Below are 17,729 nucleotides of genomic sequence, written 5' to 3' on the forward strand. Positions count from 1 at the left end.
ATGAGTGGTCTCCATTGTGATCCGGTGCAATTATATTTCATACCAATATTCAATGGACCTTTTGATAGATGAGAGGAAGTCTGACTGACAAGGGTTGGTAAGGGTGAAGCCGTGGAGTTAGGGAGGAGGAGGAGGCAAGGAGGGAGGGAGTGAGGGGTTTGAATGCATGCAGCACACATGTGCAGCATGGCAAGTTAAGCAAATATTTAAATAAATATGGACAAGCCATCAATTAATTTCAATGAGACAGATTCACAAGCTTATTAATAATAATGTTTAAAGACGCTATTTGGTACTTTTTGGCATATTATTTCAAATGAATGTAATCCAAAATGATAAATTGGTCTAGCTTACACTTTCAAATTTTTAATGCAACCTAAACATTCTTTAAAATAGAAATCTTCGATCTTTCCAAAACGTGTGTTCTCTCCCACCACTCAGGCAACAGGTAAATATGATGCTTACCAAAACCACAATATGACGAATATCACATGAGGGTATCCAAAAGTCCACACTTAATCCAAAATAATCCAAGGGGCGAGGGTGGTTATCCAAAGGGCGCCGGGTAATCCTTGGGTCTCACTTCACACTAATTCACACTCACACACACTGATCACAAAATCACTGGCGGTCTCTGTTTTCCACTGCTGTCACACGCACAGTTGCTTGCCATGCTTCAAGCAGCCAAAGAGCGCCACCTTCAACTTGAGCGTGGCGCCGCGCGCTCGCACACGCACTGCACACCGATTTGCTCGCACTATCCGCCAAAAGGCAACTTGGCACTACCGGCAACCCGGCACGCGGAACGCACTTGCGTCCAAAAAGCCGGCTCAAAAATTCCTCAACGCGCACGGCCCGGCCCGACTCGGCGTCGCGAGAGAAGGCGCTGCAGCAGGACGTTGTACGTGCGCCCGGCTGTGCCCTGCACGCCACGGCGATGTTGGAGCGACTGAGGAGGAGGACGGAAAGGGAGGAGAGAGAGAGCGAGGGAGGACGAGGAGAGGTGGGGGAGGAGGGATCCTGCGGGGAGGGGGCAGGACTCGACGGACTAGTGCGCGGCGGAGGCGCGGCGGCGCGGGGCTGCGGGGGTGCGGGGAGGGAGGGGGGTTCGTCCAAAGCGTCTCCGCCGCCGCCGCCGGCTCGGCTCGGCCTCGGCCGTCGCTCCTCTTGCCTGGCGTGCCGGTGCCGGTGCCCCGTGGCCGAGGGGCCCAAGCAAGCCAGGCAAGCCGAGCCGCCGAGCCTGCGCCGGGATCGAGTCGAGTCGAGCCCCACGCCGAGGAGCAGGGCTGGCCGAGCCGAGCCGGTCCCTGTGATGCTGCTGACCGTAGGGTTGCTACAAAAATCCTGCCTCCTGCACCTTGTCGTGCCGCCCTCGCCTCGCCTCGCACTTCTTCGATAACGCATCACGCAACGCAGTTTTCACCCGACTGGACATCCCGCCCCGCATTCCGGCGCGCACCGCTTAGCAAAGCAGCAGCGAGGCCGAGCCGTCGGCGCCAACGCACAGTGCGACCGACACCGCCGCGGTGGCGTGCCAAGCCAAGCCACGCCGGGCCGAGCGACACCACGAACATGACCCCGTACATGCTGCTGACGAGCCGCCGCCGCGCCGGCAGGCACGTCGTCACGTCGGCGAAAGAGGAGAAGTGGTGCGGAGCGCGGAGCGGAAGTGAAAAGACGCGGCGGACGCGGCGGATGCGCTGCCCTGGCGCCGCGCCGCGCCGAGGCCGATAAGGCCATGGGGATGCATGCCACGGCGACGACCACGTCGAGACGCCCTGCACGCCCTGCACGCCCTGCACGTCGCGTCACGATCCGCGGCGGCGTGAGGTACAGACACACGGCGCGGCACGGCGCGCGGGCCGCCCCGTCACACCTGCACGCCACGCTCGGGCACGCCATGGGCACGCCGCCAGCCGCGCCGGCCGCGGCCAGGGGGTGGGTGGGGCCCCGGCCGGCCCCGGCTGGGCCAAGCGCAGACGTGCCGGCTAGGGGCTCAACTGTTGATTGAGAGGCAAGATTGGCAGCGAGTATCGGGTGCGGCGCGGCGAGGCGGCATCGTGCCACTTTGACAGGACGCCCGGCGAGCGGTCAATTTAAAATCTCAAAGCCAAAGCCGCCGGTCGGCCGTGTCACTGTCACCGATAAAGGCCCGGTACCAGTTGCTATTTCTTTGGCACCGAGACGGGGAATCGAACCCGCCGCTCGCTCGAGCCGCCCCGTCGGTGTGGGGGTGTTCACATTCTTGTCCAGTGCGCCGGCACCCGGCACAGCCTGGCGCGGAGGGCCATCTTGTCCAGCCCGAGGAAGGGCTCCGCCTGGCTGCGCGCTGCGCCTGGCTCCGCGAAGGGTGCGGGTCAAGGGAAGGATATACGACGAACAGCGAACACGCCGCTGAGCCGCTGTTCGTTGGAAACCCTACAAGCAGGACACGCAGACAAACGGACCGATCCCTGGTGCTGGTCCGATCGCCGGCGGGGAGGAGGGGGAGAGGGGGCAGCCAGGACATACCCGGCCCAAGCCCGCCGCAGCCCGGACAGCCCGGCTGGCAGGCAGGCAGGCGGGAGCCCCGGCGGGGGCTGGGGGGTCGGGGGGACGGCGGCACAGCCAAGGCACGGCACGCCGCTTCACAACTGCTAGAAGTAACCGACAAAAACGCACACCGCGCCGCCCTGCGCCGCCGCTCTCTGCTCAGCTCCAAGCCGACCCAGGAGGAGGCGGCATCGCCGGCCGGCCGGCCAGGCGGACGGACGGACGGGCGGGCAGCTGACGCTCGAGCCCGGCGGGAGAGAGGGGAGGGGGCAGGGGCAAGGTAGGGCACGGGGGCTGCGAGTAAGCCCCCAAGCCCCCACATCACTCATACTACCAGGGCAGGGCCACTAGCAGGGCGCCCCGGCGGGCTGTGGGCCGTGCCGGCCGTGGGCCCCGTCCCGCTAGTCCCGTGGACCCCGTGGCAGCACGTAAACACTACGCATGTTTTGTAAGCAATCGGACGAGATTCGGAGATATTTCTGTATCCGAGACTCGGGGCGCCCCAAGCCCCCCTTTCCCCTTCCTTCGTCATCGCGTGGGGGGGGGCGGGGGGCGACTTGACTTAGGTGTGGATGCTTCGGGCGGCAGGGCGTATTTATTCAGATCCTCGTGTCGCATGATTCACTGCGCTGGGGCGGGGCGGGGCGGGGCGGGGTGGGGTGCGGTGGCTGGGGTGGGGCCCAAGTGAGACAAGCCCGGCGCCCAGCCTGCGACAGACAGCTCGTGCCGCTCGCACGCCGCACGCCCCTCGTCGCCAGCCGCCACCCCGAAGGCCTCGCCGAAGGCCCAACACTAAACGGGCGGCGTCTCCGAGGAGTAACGAACTTTGGCCCCGTCAATCGTCTGTCGCCGACAATCGCCCTCCTAGGGCAGGACGCAGACCAGGGCACCGTTCCCACGCGCAACGCCAAAGGGCCCCAAAGTGCACCCGGCGAGAAGGGACCGCGACATTCACGAGGGCCACGAGGACCAGTAGGATCACGAGGACCATGAAGAGGGCGCGGCGCAAGCGATTCCCAGACGGTCCCCGCGCGGCGACCTACGTATCTCGTCCTCGCCGGCTTCAGCACGCCGTCAGCCGTCTCGGAGTACGGCATGGGCATGCATCCCTGGCGGGCCTGGAGGCCGTGTCAGCACTGCCACCTGGGTTTGAGATTCAGGGATATGACGACTTGGACCCGGCCGGCGTGGCATGACGTGAGGGAGACGAATCAACCTGCGGCGCGGTGTGGCGCGGCGCGGCCGTGGGTGCAGCGTGGTGCAGCGTGGTGCAGCGGGCGGCGGGGAGTGCATTGGTTATGGATGCTCCCTCCAGCTCCCTCCCCCCACGGCACGCCGCACGCCGCCACGCCGCCGGGCGCACCGAGGACGGCCCGGCAGGCGCGGACGGACAGGCGGACGCACGGACGACGCACGGACGGGAGGTATGGAAGACGGGCGGCACAACAACATCCCACCATCCCGCCCCACCTCCTTGTTCGTGTTCGCCGCCACGGCCGGCGCGGCCAGCACCCGTCGCCCCGAGCTGGTGGTGAGAGGCGTCGCGACGCAGGGCCCGCGACGCCGGGGACGCCGAGGACGCCGGCCGGGGGCGGCGTGGGTGCGGTCCGAGACAAAGTCCGCCGTCGCTGGCCGCTGGCCACGCACCACCTGCTCGCCGTACGCCACGCTGCCACGCTCTCGGCCTCTCGGCGGACACAAGGGGCAACAAGGGGCAGTGACAGTGCCCTAGTTGGCGGCCTAGTTGGCGGCGGACAGCGCGCACACACTTCTACCTGCATTATACTGCCGGCCGGCCGGCCGAGGTTATAGCCCCAATGGGTCATCGCCTTCCCTGCCCCCCCCCCCCTTCCACCCCCGCAGCCGCCCCTTTTGGGTACTTCGTCGTGCCGCCCGCGCCCCGCCGGCCCGGCCGGCCCCGCCATAACGGAATGCAACAACACCAGGGCAGTACCAGTGTAGTGCAACCGTTTCAATAGTTGCTTTACTCGGCGACAGGACAAGAGACGGGCGACACGACGAGGGTCCGAGTCGGCCTGGCCGGGCAGGGCCGGGTAGGGCCGGGCAGGTCGGCAACAAGACACAAGACGGCTGGACTTCTCGGACGTCGTGGAAGTCGTGGAAGTGAACAAGACGACGCGACGCGCACCAACACTAATGGGCGGCACCGTTTGCTCGGCTTGAAAGCTTGCAGTGTGCTTGCACGGCTTGCACGCGACAAGGAGTGACACAGTGACACGACACGGGCAGGGCAGAGGACATGCCTGCCTCGGCCTCGCTGCCGCGCTAAACCCTAAGCAGCCTCGGCCTTTCCCCAGCCATACAACAGCGTCTCTCTGTCTCTCTCGCGCTGAGGAGCTCCGAATAGGTGCGAGAGAGAGCGACGACAGGAATCAGGCCGCTGCAGTACATTTCCACGTGACGCGGAACCGAAAAAGAGGAAGGTGCACTGTACGGTGCACCGAGGCAGGACTTTCCGCGACCGGCCTGGGCCTGATAGTTCTGAGGATGCAGCTTTCAGCGCGGTCAAGCTTGCAGGCGATGCACGAGAAGCTCGATAACGACACCGACGACATGCGCCGCGTCGGCAGCACTCCCCGCATTCAAGTCTCCTTCTCTCCTTTTCCTTCAAGGCGCCCCCCGTCAGGCCCGTCAGGCCCGTCAGGCCGACCGCGACACTCCAGCGCGCTCCGCTCCGCTCCAGGCTCCAGGCTCCAGGACGCGGTGCTCCGGGAGCTCCAGGCTCCAGCGCCTCGCGTTGTTTTTCCAAGAGCCGCGCTCGCTGCCGCACTCCGCCGTGCGCTTTGTCCGTGCCATCCATCCATCGCAAACGCAACGCAGGTCGAGACGACGACGACATCTCGAAAGCTGCGCCGCTGCGGCCGCTGCACTGCAAGGACTACAACGCACAGCACGGCGGAGCGGCGGACACACACAAAAGCGGAGCGAACAGCGAACCAGCCAGCCCTCCATCTCCGCACCTGAGCTCGCAGACAGTATCCGGGCGGGGACGACACGGGGTACTACACTTTTTATCCGAGACTCGTTCTGCTCCTTTCTGCTCGCGGTTCGTCGTCGTCAAGTTTGCAGCGCAATCCAAATATTTTGACGAAGCGACACAGTGGCTTGGCGGGGGGGGGGGGGGACGGCGGTGGTCGGAATCCCGATGTGGATGTGGGGGTTGGGGGTGGAGGGGGAAATCGACTGGTCCGCGCACCGCGCCTCGCCGCGACGCCGTCTGTCGCTCGAGCGCGTTTCGCGTTTTTGCCACGGCCCCTCATTTTCCTCTGACAAAAGACGAGAGACGGCCAGACCGGCGAGGCGCATCGTGCATCCAGCCAGCCGCCATCATCCGCGTTATTAAAATCAAGAAACGGCGGTGGGCCTGGCGGTGGGCTGGCGGTGGGCTGGCGGTGGGCTGGCGGTGGGCTGGCGGCGGCGAAGGGAAAAAATGGCAAGTCGTCTGGTATCATGCGTTATTGTGCGCGGCGCCGCGCCACGCCGCGCCACGCCACGCCGCTCCGGGAGCTCGTCATGCAGGGCACGTAGCACGTAGCGCGTAGGCCTGGGGGCACCGCCGGCCACCGCCGCAAACGAGCCGGCGGCGTAGCAGCGTGGCCGCGTGTCCAGTGGCGGGGCCAGCACAAGGGCCAGCCGGACAGCCGAGAGCTAAATTAATTTTTAAAACAACAGCCTCCGCAGTGCACGGCCGCGGACCACACCTCGAGGGTCGCGTCAAACCAAACGAACCCCCTCCGCGTCTCGTCCGCAGCAAAACGACGAGCAACCAAACACGCTCCGATTCAATTACACGCCGTGCAGGCCGTGCCGCCGAGGTTTGATTCTCGCGCCGTGCCGTGCCGTGCCGCCGTGCCTCGCCGCGTAAGCCCGGGCGGCGGCCAGTGTGGTCCGGGACCAGGCGCACTGCCGCGCCATCACGCCGTCTCCTCTCTCACTCCCCCAAGCGCCCCGCACGGGTGCGGGAGAGAGACAGAGCGACGCAACGATCCTAATTCGGAATCAGGCGGCCGGCCGCGCGGCCTAATTGAATTTTACAGTGCGGCCAAGATTCCACTGGGGCGCGACGGCGTTGGGATTGGATAGTTAGGCCAGGCGGGCCGGGTTAGGTTAGGCCGGGAAGCGGGATCGGCCATATCTAATTACAGAAGATGAGGCTGCAGCGGCTGCAGCGTGGTGGCGGGGCGGCCAGGCAGCCAGCAGGTGAGTCTCGGGGTGGCACGGCGTGGCGTGGGTGCACTGTCCATGCAGCACGCAGCACGCTCACGTCACGCGACGTCTAGCCACGGAATCGCCCCCGGCCAGAACGTCCGAGCCGTCGACGTCCTCGCCCAAAAGCCCCAACACGCCCAAACCCCGATCGAGACATCAAGTTGGCAGCCACCCTTCGGGTACTGTAACCCTAACCCTGTCCGGCCGCCGAGGTGCAGCGAGGTGCAGCAGCTGGAGAGAGAGGGGGCGCCGCCAACACCGCGCCGCGGGGCAAGCCGGGCAAGCGGACCCCACCGTAAGCCCCCCCCCCCCTCCTTCAGGCGTTTCCATGCGAGTGCCGCGCAGCATCACACGGACAGGGCCGGCCGGCGAGGCGCTAGAGCGGCTCTATCATTATATCTGTGCCGTCCGTCAGTCCGCCTGCCTGCCTGCCTGCCTGTCCGTCGACTGCACCTTACTACGGCACGGCCGCGGCTCGGACCCGTACTCACTCGAAAGCGATTACGATAAGGCAAAGCGAGGCTCCGGCAATGAAGAGGCTGGCCGCCGACCTCCGAACTCTACCTGGAACGCGCGTCGCGCGCACACACGGGCGTGACGACCCACGAGGAAATGCTGGAAATGCGCGCCGCCTCGAAGGTAGGCAGGCACCACGCGGTTCCACGTTCAAGGGGCCTCCACGCCCAAAGGGCCCAAAGCGAGCGCTGCGGGCACATTCCGAAACAGAGTGCTTTGACGCGCTATCTCTCTCTCGCGCGCGCGTCGGGGCGGGCCGTGAGTGCGAGAGAGACAGAGGGACAAGCACGGCTTGGAATCAGCCTCCAGGACCTGCAGGTAGCGAGAGGCTTCGGCTTCGGACGGAGAAGGGAGAAAGAGAGAGGCAGTTGCAGACGGCGCAGGCGAGGAGAGAGAGAGAGAGACGGCGACTGGAGCCCTGGAGCCTCCAGCGCGGTGGCGCGGCGTAGCAGGCGTAGCGTAGCGTAGCGCGGTGCGGCAGGCGAGACTCGGAGACTCAGGCGAGCAGCAAGGTGAGGTTATAAATTTTCCTCCCTGTCCATGTCCATCGGAACGTAATTACTACTTTGGGTGTCTTCTGAGGGGGCCGCCCCGCCGCCCCGACGCACTGCCGTACACCGGTCGCCTCGCCGCACACCAAGTAGAGAGGTAAGCGGGGCGGGGCGGGGCGCTGATGCAGCCAACCCCTTGCCCCCCCCCCCACCTCTTTGACCGCCGCGTTCAAAAAGGCCGGCAGCTAAAACGCCGCCAAACGGCCACACCACTCTCAGAGCGCGGAAGGCCGCCGGAGTTCAGGTGGTCAAGGACCAACGCGAAGTCCGTGACACGTTCTGGATTTCGAACAACTCCCAGGCCTGCGGTTGCGGGTTCGAATACCGGGCGAATCCTTTCCCGCCACCCCTCGGACTCGGCCGGCCTCGGCATCACCGCCGCGCCGCCGCGCCGCCCAGTTCTGAGAAAAACAAACGTCGCCATCCGAGATGTTCTTCTGTGCGGCGCGCGGCGCGTTTCTCCGTTCTGTGGGGAGGAGGGGGAGGGGAGAGGGGGTCGCGGATCCGATGGAAGGGGGCTCGCCAAAGAAAGGGCCTGCCAAGGAATTCCGCGTGCGCGCTTAAGGTACCCCCTCCCCCTCTCCCCTGCCCCCTCAAACACACACACACTCACTCACGCACACACACACTCGCATGCTGGCGAGGACGACAAAGGCCGGCCCGACGTCGAAAACGCCTCCCGCTTTATGCCTGGCCCTTTATTTCCGACTCGGGATGAGTTTTGGCAATGTTTGCTCTCCGGGGGGACTAGACGAACAGGACGCGCACGGAGCGCAGGAGGGTCTTGTTGGCGAACACGCTTCGAGCCCTTCGAGGGCCGCCGCACTTCCGACCGAGGTGCCCGAGGTGCCGGCCGGCCGCACCACTCGAACAAGGCAAGACACGGACCACGCACCTGCCCGTCAACGTCACCGCCGTCACCCGCGCCGCCGCCACGGCCCGCTTTGCGTTGCCGCGGTGTTCCGCGATCCTCGGCGCACCCTGGCTCCGTCCGTGGTGCCCCGGGGGGCAGCCAGTGGCCACGGGGCCGCGCCGCCAGACGAACGCCTCACCTGGCCCAGCGGCACCTCCTGAAAACGCTTCTCGCCGCCACCAGCTGCCTCGTGCCCACAGCGCAGAGCCCGCACCGCCCGCACGCCGAAGCGAAGCGCACCTGGCGAAGGGCCGAAAGGCTGGCGGGGCAAAGGCGGGCCAGGGGCGGGCCGTGCCGACACCTAGTTAACCCTTAACGAGACTGTCCGCGCTTTGTTCGTGCCGTCATCGGCGAGCCATCGGGCAGCCGTCGGGCAGCAGGCCTCGTCGGCCAGGGCCAGGCAACCTCGTTATCCTACAGCCGAAAGCCAACCCCCAAATTATCACCTCGGGGGCAATCAGGCGCACGCTGCATTTCGCCATCCAGCGTACCGCAGGGCGCAGAGCGGCGCAGAGCCGAGGCTAGCGGCGGCAGGTGTGTGGAGGGCGGAGGCCGCTCCACGCGGTAGCCGGGCCTGGGGCCTGGGGCCGCCCCTAAGCCATGATAGTGTGCTCCACGGCCAAGGCGCGGAGAGTGGCCATGCGCCTCCAAAGTTGCCGGCGACCGCCTTGGCGCGGCGGACACCGCGTTCAATACCCCCCGCCCCTCTCCCTCCCTGCCGAGCGCGGCGTCGTGTCAATAACTCTTGCCTCACGTGCCCGGCGTGCCCGGCGCAGGCCCGGCCGGTCCCAGCGGGGCGGAGCGGCGGGGCGGCAGGGCTGGAGCACGGAGTGGGGCCGCCGTGGCCGCCGCCACTAAAGTCCCGACAAACGTTTTGGAGCCGACTCGGCCGACTCGGCCACGACGACGCGGACGCGACCGGAAAAATCGACAAATCTGATTGAGAACCGCACTCATAAAGCTGTCTGGCGCGGCCGCGCCGCCACGGCGTGCCACGGCGTGCCAGACGCCGAGACTCACCCCCGGCGCGGCACTGCAGCGACAACAGCAGCAGCGCGGCGTTATTAGATTCGCCACTCGCAACTCTACTGCCCCCACGGTGTTGTGTCCGACCGCCCATCAGTTTTTGTCCGATGGACGAGCAGGAGCGGCGCGGCGGCGCCGCCCAACCAAACGGCACAAAAGGAGCAACGCGAATCGGCTGCCGGCCGGCCTGCCTGGCCGCCACTCGGTGCAGCGAAGGCCTGGCGGACCCTGACGGCGCGGACCCTGGCGGACCCTGGCGGCGCGGACACGACGGCGACCTCACCCCCCAGTCAGCGAGCCGCGGGGGGCGCAGGGACTGGCACGGACGAGAGGCGTGGGGAAGGGGGCGAGGGACTCGGCGGCGCCAGGGAGGCCTCCTAGACTGGTGCCGCTGCTAGAGAGCCGGTGCCCTTGCTGCTTGTCCGCCGCCAGGAACTTGACGAGCGGCAGGGCCAACACGGCACGGCGCACTGCGCGCCGCGTCCCGAGCTGCGTCCTCTGGTTGCATCACGCGGCGCGGCGGCGCGCGAAGGTCCGACGTGACTTGTTTTTTGCGGAGCACCGGAAGTGTGATAATGCGAGGCGAGGGCGGGGTGTCGCAGCAGGCGGGCAGGGCGGGTCGCGCAGCCTGGCGCCAAACACACACACAGACGCACGCACACAGACAGGCACACACACACAAGGCAAGAGCGGCCAGGACCGCGGCGGACCGAACCGCGTCGCGCCCTCCAAGACAGCGACGCGACGACGGCGGCCCGACTCGAACCTCGGACCTCACCTCCCGCGCTTCCTTTGGTCCTTTGGCCCTCGGTCCGTCCACCGCCATGACGGCCACCGCACCGCCGCCGTCGCGCGCCTTTCAGACTTCCTTCCCCGCCTCCACTTATTTTTATTTTTTCCCCTTTATTTTAATATAAATCATTGATACAGGCGGCGGCCGGCCGGCGGGCCGGTTGGTGCGGGGGCCGCGCGGCGTTACGGGCAGAAGGAAGAGGGCCTGCACACACACACACACACACGCAGGCGCGGACACACACAGACGCACGCGCGCGCACACACACACAGGACCGGTTCTGTTTGTCTGGATTCACCAGCCGACACATTCCGTCCGGGCTTTAGCTTGAGCCCGCGAGCGGGAGGGGAAAGGGGGGGGGGGCGACCGCGGCGACGGCGGCGTCCAACAACAACGCGAGGCACTTCGGCACCACGCTGTACTTGTGGAGGGCAGGCGGAGCGCGGAGCAGGCGCTACCGTACCGGCCGCGCCGTCCGTACAAGGAGACAGGGCAGGGCAGGGCAGGGAGGCAGGGGGAGGCATCGTGCCGATCCGATCAGGTGGCGGCCTGGCGGTAGTGGCGGTAGCATCGCAGAGGTTTACATTCCATGGCGCGGATCACGGCCATCACGGCCATCACGGCGATGCAGCGCGGCCGGCGGAGCGCAGCACAGCGCGGTGCACAGCGGAAGCCCGCCAGCTGCACGACGTGCACGACGCAGGGCATGTCAACATGCTGTAGGCCCGCGGCTTGGCGGGGCGGGCGGGGCTAGGCGCGGCCGGCATGCAACCATAATGCAGGTCATTGTCATCCCGGGTGATTGACACCTTCAGGGGCACGCCAAGTCCACGCCACGCCGGCACGCGAAAACGGCGAAAATGCAGCGGGGCAGCAGCAGGGCAGCAAGCAGCGCAAGGCGGTCCGGCCAAAGCCAAGGCAAACAAGACGGGCGGCAGGGCGGCAGCCCTCCTCTCGTCACGAATCCTTTTGCAACACAAACACTACAGCGAACGCTTGTCCGCCCCGTCCGGCATCACGCACAAGACTGACACTCGTCTCTCGCACACTACCGGCCAGCACACGCACACAAAGCCCGCTAGAGAGAGATAAGAGAGAGAGAGAGATAGGGAAGAGAGCGAAGAAAAACGGCCGCGCTGGACCAAAGCCAAAGACTGCAAATTTCATTTCAATTTCACACGCCGCCGGCGGGGCAGGGCCGGCAGGGCCGGCATGGCGGGGCGGACGGCGCGCCATTCCGGCGATGTCGCCGCGTCGCGCCGCGTCGACGACCCGTGAAGCAGGCAGGCGTGCCGGGGGTGAGGCGTTGCGTTCGCCGCCGCGGGCACCAGTGCATGGCGTGGCGCGGCGGATATTAAAATCCAGTGGCGGGGCAGGCAGGAGGACAGGGTCCCCAGGGCTCGTGGAGGTGTGAGCGCAGGGCGCAGAGGGACCCACCTCACGTACGTCTGCGTCACGAGGCAGTGGCTTGCACCTCGCGCGACGCGGTGGTACGGCACGGCACGGCACGGCACGGCACGGCGGGCACCTCGCGCTGCTCCGCGCAAATTTCCCGAGTAATCACGTTGTCGACGTCGGCGTGGCCGCCGAGCCAAACCCGCCGAGCGCCAGCACGCCCCAGCCGGCCCAGGCCCAGACCCCCCACGGCTCATATTTTCTCCCCTGGGCGCTTTTGCCGCGCAATATCTCAAGGGAAGCCACAGAATAAATCTCCCACAGATTGTAACGAACGAGCCAAGCCGGGCGGCGAACCCCGCCCCACGCGCCCGAGCGACTCGAAACGCCCCTTCAATAAACGGTCGGGCAAAACGAAAAAGTCCGCGCCGCGGATGAAAATGAATCGAAGCGTCAAAACGCGGAGGCCTGCTTGGGACGCCGCCGCGCCGCTGGTGCGGGGCAAAGGCCGGCCACGGCGGCGTCCTGGCACGGCCCTCGCACGTCGCGGCACTCGCATGCAGAAGCCTCGGACCCTCGGACGCCGCGCCCCGCGCCCTCGGGACCCTTCTGCCCACCGGCCCGCAGCCGTCAGACCGTCAGGCCGTCGCAAACCTCGCCAATCAAAAAGGGCGTCTGTTGACACAACGTCGCCGAGGGTCGTCTCCGCCTTCTTCCTGCACTACAACTACATCTACGTCATCTACGCGTCTACGTCTACCACACACACACACACAGGCATGCTGATACTCACAGCGCCACGCGCTCCACCCACAGTCCCAGTCTACCGTCCACAGCGCTCCCCACCTGGCCGCGAGCCTTCTGCGAACTGAAACACCAACACCGGCCGTCAGGGTGGTGCGCACACAGACGCCCCTCGTCCTGAGTGAACCAAGGGCCGCACTTTTCAACTTTCCCTCCCCCGATGCGTCTCTAGGGTTGCCGCCCTCGCGGTGCGCGACGCGACGTGGAGCCGCTGCGGCCGCTGCCACTCGCTCGGGAGTGAATTAGCCGGGCGGCCACCCTACACCACTCCGATACGGCGAATGACAACGGAAGGGTTGTCCGCGATCCGCTTAGGCCGGCAAACACTGCTGCCGCTGCACTGGTCCGGCCTCCCCCCCCCCCCTTTTCCACCCCGGGCGGCAATTAGATGCAGCAGCAGGCAGAGGCAGAGGTCGCCAAAGCCAAAGTCAGACCGCGGAAACGAAACGAAAGCAAAGGAAATGCTCTTACCGCCGAACTTTCAACTTTCGGCGCCGCGTTTCATTACTCTTTCAAGCGGCCACTCTGACCGTCACACTCACGCAGGACAATCATAATACCACACAACTTTCTAAAAAATGAAAGAGAAAAATGAAAAGAAAAGTTTACTGCACCTGGAAACGAAATGACACCACAGCAGCGGCAGCTTTTCGCAATCCTTGGGTGGGATGTTTTCCCAACATTTGCTGGTTTCTTTTGCTTATTTTTTAAAAAATATTTTTCATCGCGCAGTCGCATCTTTCGCGTTGAGGTTGAGGAGGGGGGGGGCGGTGGCGCGGTGCGCGCGAAGCCCACCAAGACCCACCAGGTCGTATCGCCAGCCGGCTAATGGCCGATTGCAGATATGTTTGCGTCCTAGTGCGGCAATAAAAGGCTGGAGTGCCCCCACTGCCTGCCCTGGCCGCCCTGGGCGGCACGGCGGTGCAGGGCACGGCGGCCAGCAGCAAGTGTCTGGAACGTTTGGAACCCTGTGCCTGGAACCCCGTCCGAAATGTTCCAGACAAAAACTGACGCCAAGCGGGAAGACAAAAGCAAAAGCCAGTTCGACTGCCTTGCTGCGCGACTACAGTGCACCCCACCCCGCCCCGCTCCGCCCCGCCCTCGATCCAGACAACGGGCCCTTTTTATTCTTTCATCGGGGCGACGGGGCGCCATCGCGCGGTGACGTCACCGCCCTGCATAATTGCGTCCGGTAAATTGTTTCATGAGAAATTCATACCGGCGACGACGACGACGGAGCTGACGGACTGGAGCGGCATGAGCGGCGTGCGGCTGCCGCGCCCCAGCCGCTCCAGCTGTGCCCCACGATTCGCGGCCGACAAATTCAAACACACGCAGGCGCAGAAAAAACGGACATGAAAACAAAACAGGCGCGGGCAAATCAGAATTCCCTAGAAATCCAGTTTCCCCGTCAGAAGCACGTTTGCACAAGCAGGCGAATGCGGCAAATCCAATTGTTTATCGACGCCGAAAGCGCCGGCCGTGTGTGGCTACGCGCGTAGTATGTACGCGACTGCCGAGAGGGGCGGGACCAGGACGAGCCGATAGCGACGAGTCCGAAAAAAAGGGGAAGAGAGACAGAATCGCAGTGATAGTTTGGGGAGACAACAAACGCTCTGCACACAGCGCCGCGCGCACATACGGGCCCAAGGGGTGGGGCGGGGCGGGGCGGGGCGAGGCGGGGCGAGGCGGGGCGGGGCGAGGGTGGCGGCTGGAGTAAGGGTTGACGATGACGCGCGGCGGACGGCGGCACTCCGCCGCGATGCATCATGCATGCCGACAGGGATACGCACTACCCGCGCCCCCGCGGCCCGCCAAACTTTCCAACCAGCTGGCTGCCGCGCTGCACTCAGGGGCACTTGGGCACCTGCTGCTGGAGGTGCGGCACCCCGCGGCCGTCGAGGCGCGGTGACGACGGCCACCCCCGCACCGCCACCACGACCTCGGACGGGGCGGCCCGACGACGGCCCCGCCACGCAAATAGGCTTATAATTGCTCCCCCTTCCGGGAGCCTTCCGGGAGCCTTCCGGGAGCCTTCCGGGCCAGACAGCAGACACCCCTCCTCCACCATCTCGGGCATCGCCTCGGCATCGCCGGGTGCAGCGCAGCACAGCACGGCCCTTCAACTTGTCGCAGAAACAAAAGTGTAGTTAACTCTTTCCTCCCAGCCCTCTTTTGTTTTGCGACGCTGAAAGGGAGGCAGCAGCAGCAGCAGCCGGAGCGGGCCAGTTCGGCAGAGAGGGAGAGAGAGGGAGGGAGAGAGGAGGGGAGAGGGGAGAGAGGAGGAGGAGAGGGAGAGAGAGGAGAGAGAGAGAGAGAGAGAGAGAGAGAGAGAGAGAGAGGGGAGAGAGAGAGGAGAGAGGGAGAGAGAGAGGGAGGAGGAGAGAGAGAGGAGAGAGAGAGAGAGGGGGGGGGAGGAGAGAGAGAGGAGAGGGGGGGGGATCGAGGGCACGCCCCTCATACTTAATAGCGGCCTGCAAGACGGTGGGGTGGACGAGATAGGGTGAAAAAGCGCGCGCGCGACGATCCGGCGTCCCATTCACCTGCAGGCTGCAGACTGCCTCCGGACAGTGGCGCCGTCTCTCTCGCACCCCCGCGGAACGCCGCGCCCCACGACTGCGGCGAGAGAGACAGAGTGTCGGCCAGGGAATCTCTTTCCGCGGAGACTAATGCCCGCTCCGTCATCGTTCGTCCGGGACAAAGAGGAGAATCCGGGGCACGCGGACAATGCTGTGCAAATAGGAGAAGCCTCCCCACTGCGCGGACGGGGCCGAACACAGCCACACGGTAAAGATTTTGGTTGCCGAGCCGTTCCAGGCACGTGTCTCGAATACGGTACATAGTAGCCAATATGTGAGTTGCCGAACTGGGTCACATCACATCCCTCTGGCTGGCCGTCGTGCTGCCGTTCGTTCGCGATGACGACGGCGGCCTAAGTAGCCCCCTCAGCCTTACAGTGCCCCTCCCGCCCCCCTCGCGTCGGGCGCGCGGCTAAATTACTCGAAATAAATCATTTTAACTTTGTCGCGTGGCGGCAGTGGCGGCAGCGGCGCGGACTCGGTACGGGCTTGCACCACGTCTACTTGTCTTTGATCTGGGGCCCTGGTCGCGGGGCGCGGGGCCCCGGGGCCCCTGGTCGGGCCGGGGAGCCTTTGTGCCCAAGGCGGCCAAGGCGGCGGCCTAACCTAATTAAAGAAAGACAAAAGACCAAGAAATTAACGGCGCGACGCGGCGACGCGGGGCAGAGTGGAGGCGCGCGCCAGTCGTGCCAACACTGGCGAACAATAACGGCGCGAAAAATGAAAGTAAAGCGGCTTCAAAGGGGCGGTACTTTGGCAGCGCGCATCCTCGCCGAAGACGCGGAGACGCGGCGCGCGCGCACTTGGAGTGGTTTCCGCGGACGGGGCGGGCCGGGGGTCTTCCGTCTCCAGACTCGCCTCCAGAGTCTCCAGCGGTCTCCAGCCCCGTGTGGGACTTGACTTGATTCGGCTGCTCCACTAACGACCCCCGGGTTTGCCGCCGCGCCGCCGCCAGACGAACGCATTCAGCGCCGCACTTGCCATCGCACCGATCTTGGAAATAATGGCACGGCCCCGCCGGAGCCGCCGAAGGTTCACAGTGGTGCACCTGACAGCAAGTCGCGAATGGGGAGGCCGACCAGTGTGCCAGCGCGGCGCTTCATCCCCCTCTTAGCGAGTCGGTGCCAGCGGCCCGCCTCAAAGGAGGGCCCGTCCGCCCCGTTTTCGGTGTTATTTTGGCGCGGGGCTGCACTGGCGTCGTTTCCGGCCTCAAGGCGCCTCAAGGCGGCAGGGTAGCAGGGTTCCGTGAAAAAGCGAGGGGCAGCACCGCGGCACCGCTGCGACACCGTAACAGCGCAGTGCAATGGTCCAATCCAACCCCTGCCGCCAGCACTGCCTGCACCGCCAGCACCGCCAGCCCACCGTAAAAAGACAGGGCGGGGCGGGGCAGGGCCTCCGGACTGTCCTGTCCTGTCCTGTCCGAGCTGCACCCCTCTCCGCCTCCGCGACAAGGCAGCGACTTCCTGATTGGCTCGCTGACGTCAGTGACGTGCACACACAAGGCCCTGGCGGCCCCTACAAATAATGAGTGGAGGGCCGAAATTGGTCTGGGATGGCAAGGAAAGAATCAACTGGGCTTTTTCGTCCTGCCAGGCCGGACCAGCCGGCCAGCCAGACGGCGGACGGGGCAGGACGGGACGGGACGGGACGGGACCAGCCGTGGGGCCGTGCTCAGTGGACCGGCATGATGGACGCTGACCAGGCCCGGCTCCCAACCCGGCACTGGGACCGGCAGACTCATTCCGAGGATCCGTCGCTCCGTCTCTGTCGCGCGCGCGGAGCGTGCCGTGTGGGTGCGAGCGAGACAGAGCGACGAGACGACGCGGCGGGGCCAGCATCGGCAGCATCCCCTGGGAAGCGGAGGGGAACTTTGACAACGTGACGCGTTTACGGGCGGCCCGGGCGCAGCGAAGGCCCGAAGGCCTGAGGGGCGCCGTCGAGCAAGTCATACTGCACCGCGCGGGAACCGGACGGGGACGCGGCGGCCACGACGGCGACGTCGATGGCTTCGCGACGCGTCGTGCCGAGACGCGGCGCCGTCAGTACACCGCCAGAAACCACCACCACCACCGCGACGGCGCGCGGGGCCAGAAAGGAGAACAAACGCAGGAAGTCCTCGCCCAGGACGAGGCCCAGGCCGTTTCCGGCACGTTCGTTCACTCGCTCGCTCGCTCTGCCCCACGAGCAACAATATCGATTGAAAAAACACAAAATAACGGGTCATGCTGCAGTCATCAATGGAGAGCACCACACACGCTGGAGCAAGCCCAAGCGGGCCGGGCGGCCGCACCCTGGGCCGAGCCCTGGGCCCATCCCACTTGGCCGTCACGTAGCGCATGAGGGCGTTATAGACACGCCGCCACCTTCGTGACACGCTGCACTACACTGTC

At 65.5% G+C, this 17,729-nt stretch overlaps 1 protein-coding gene across 4 annotated transcripts in view; it reads right to left on the reverse strand.

The window, feature by feature from the left end:
• LOC117649374 (axin) overlaps positions 1-17,729 on the reverse strand; it is a 39,187-nt gene that overhangs the window by 7,360 nt on the left and 14,098 nt on the right. The window contains exon 2 of one of the 4 annotated variants that reach the window (XM_034392065.1): positions 12,750-12,824. The exons of 2 other annotated variants lie outside the window; for them this stretch is intronic. The gene's annotated coding sequence lies outside the window, so the exon portion shown is untranslated. Of the gene's footprint in view, positions 1-465; positions 956-12,749; positions 12,825-17,729 lie in introns of those variants that run through there. One more of the 4 variants, XM_034392066.1, reaches the window with a different exon arrangement.

Source organism: Thrips palmi, unplaced genomic scaffold, assembly GCF_012932325.1.
Source record: "Thrips palmi isolate BJ-2018 unplaced genomic scaffold, TpBJ-2018v1 HiC_scaffold_4, whole genome shotgun sequence".
NCBI classification, from domain to species: Eukaryota; Metazoa; Arthropoda; class Insecta; order Thysanoptera; family Thripidae; genus Thrips; species Thrips palmi.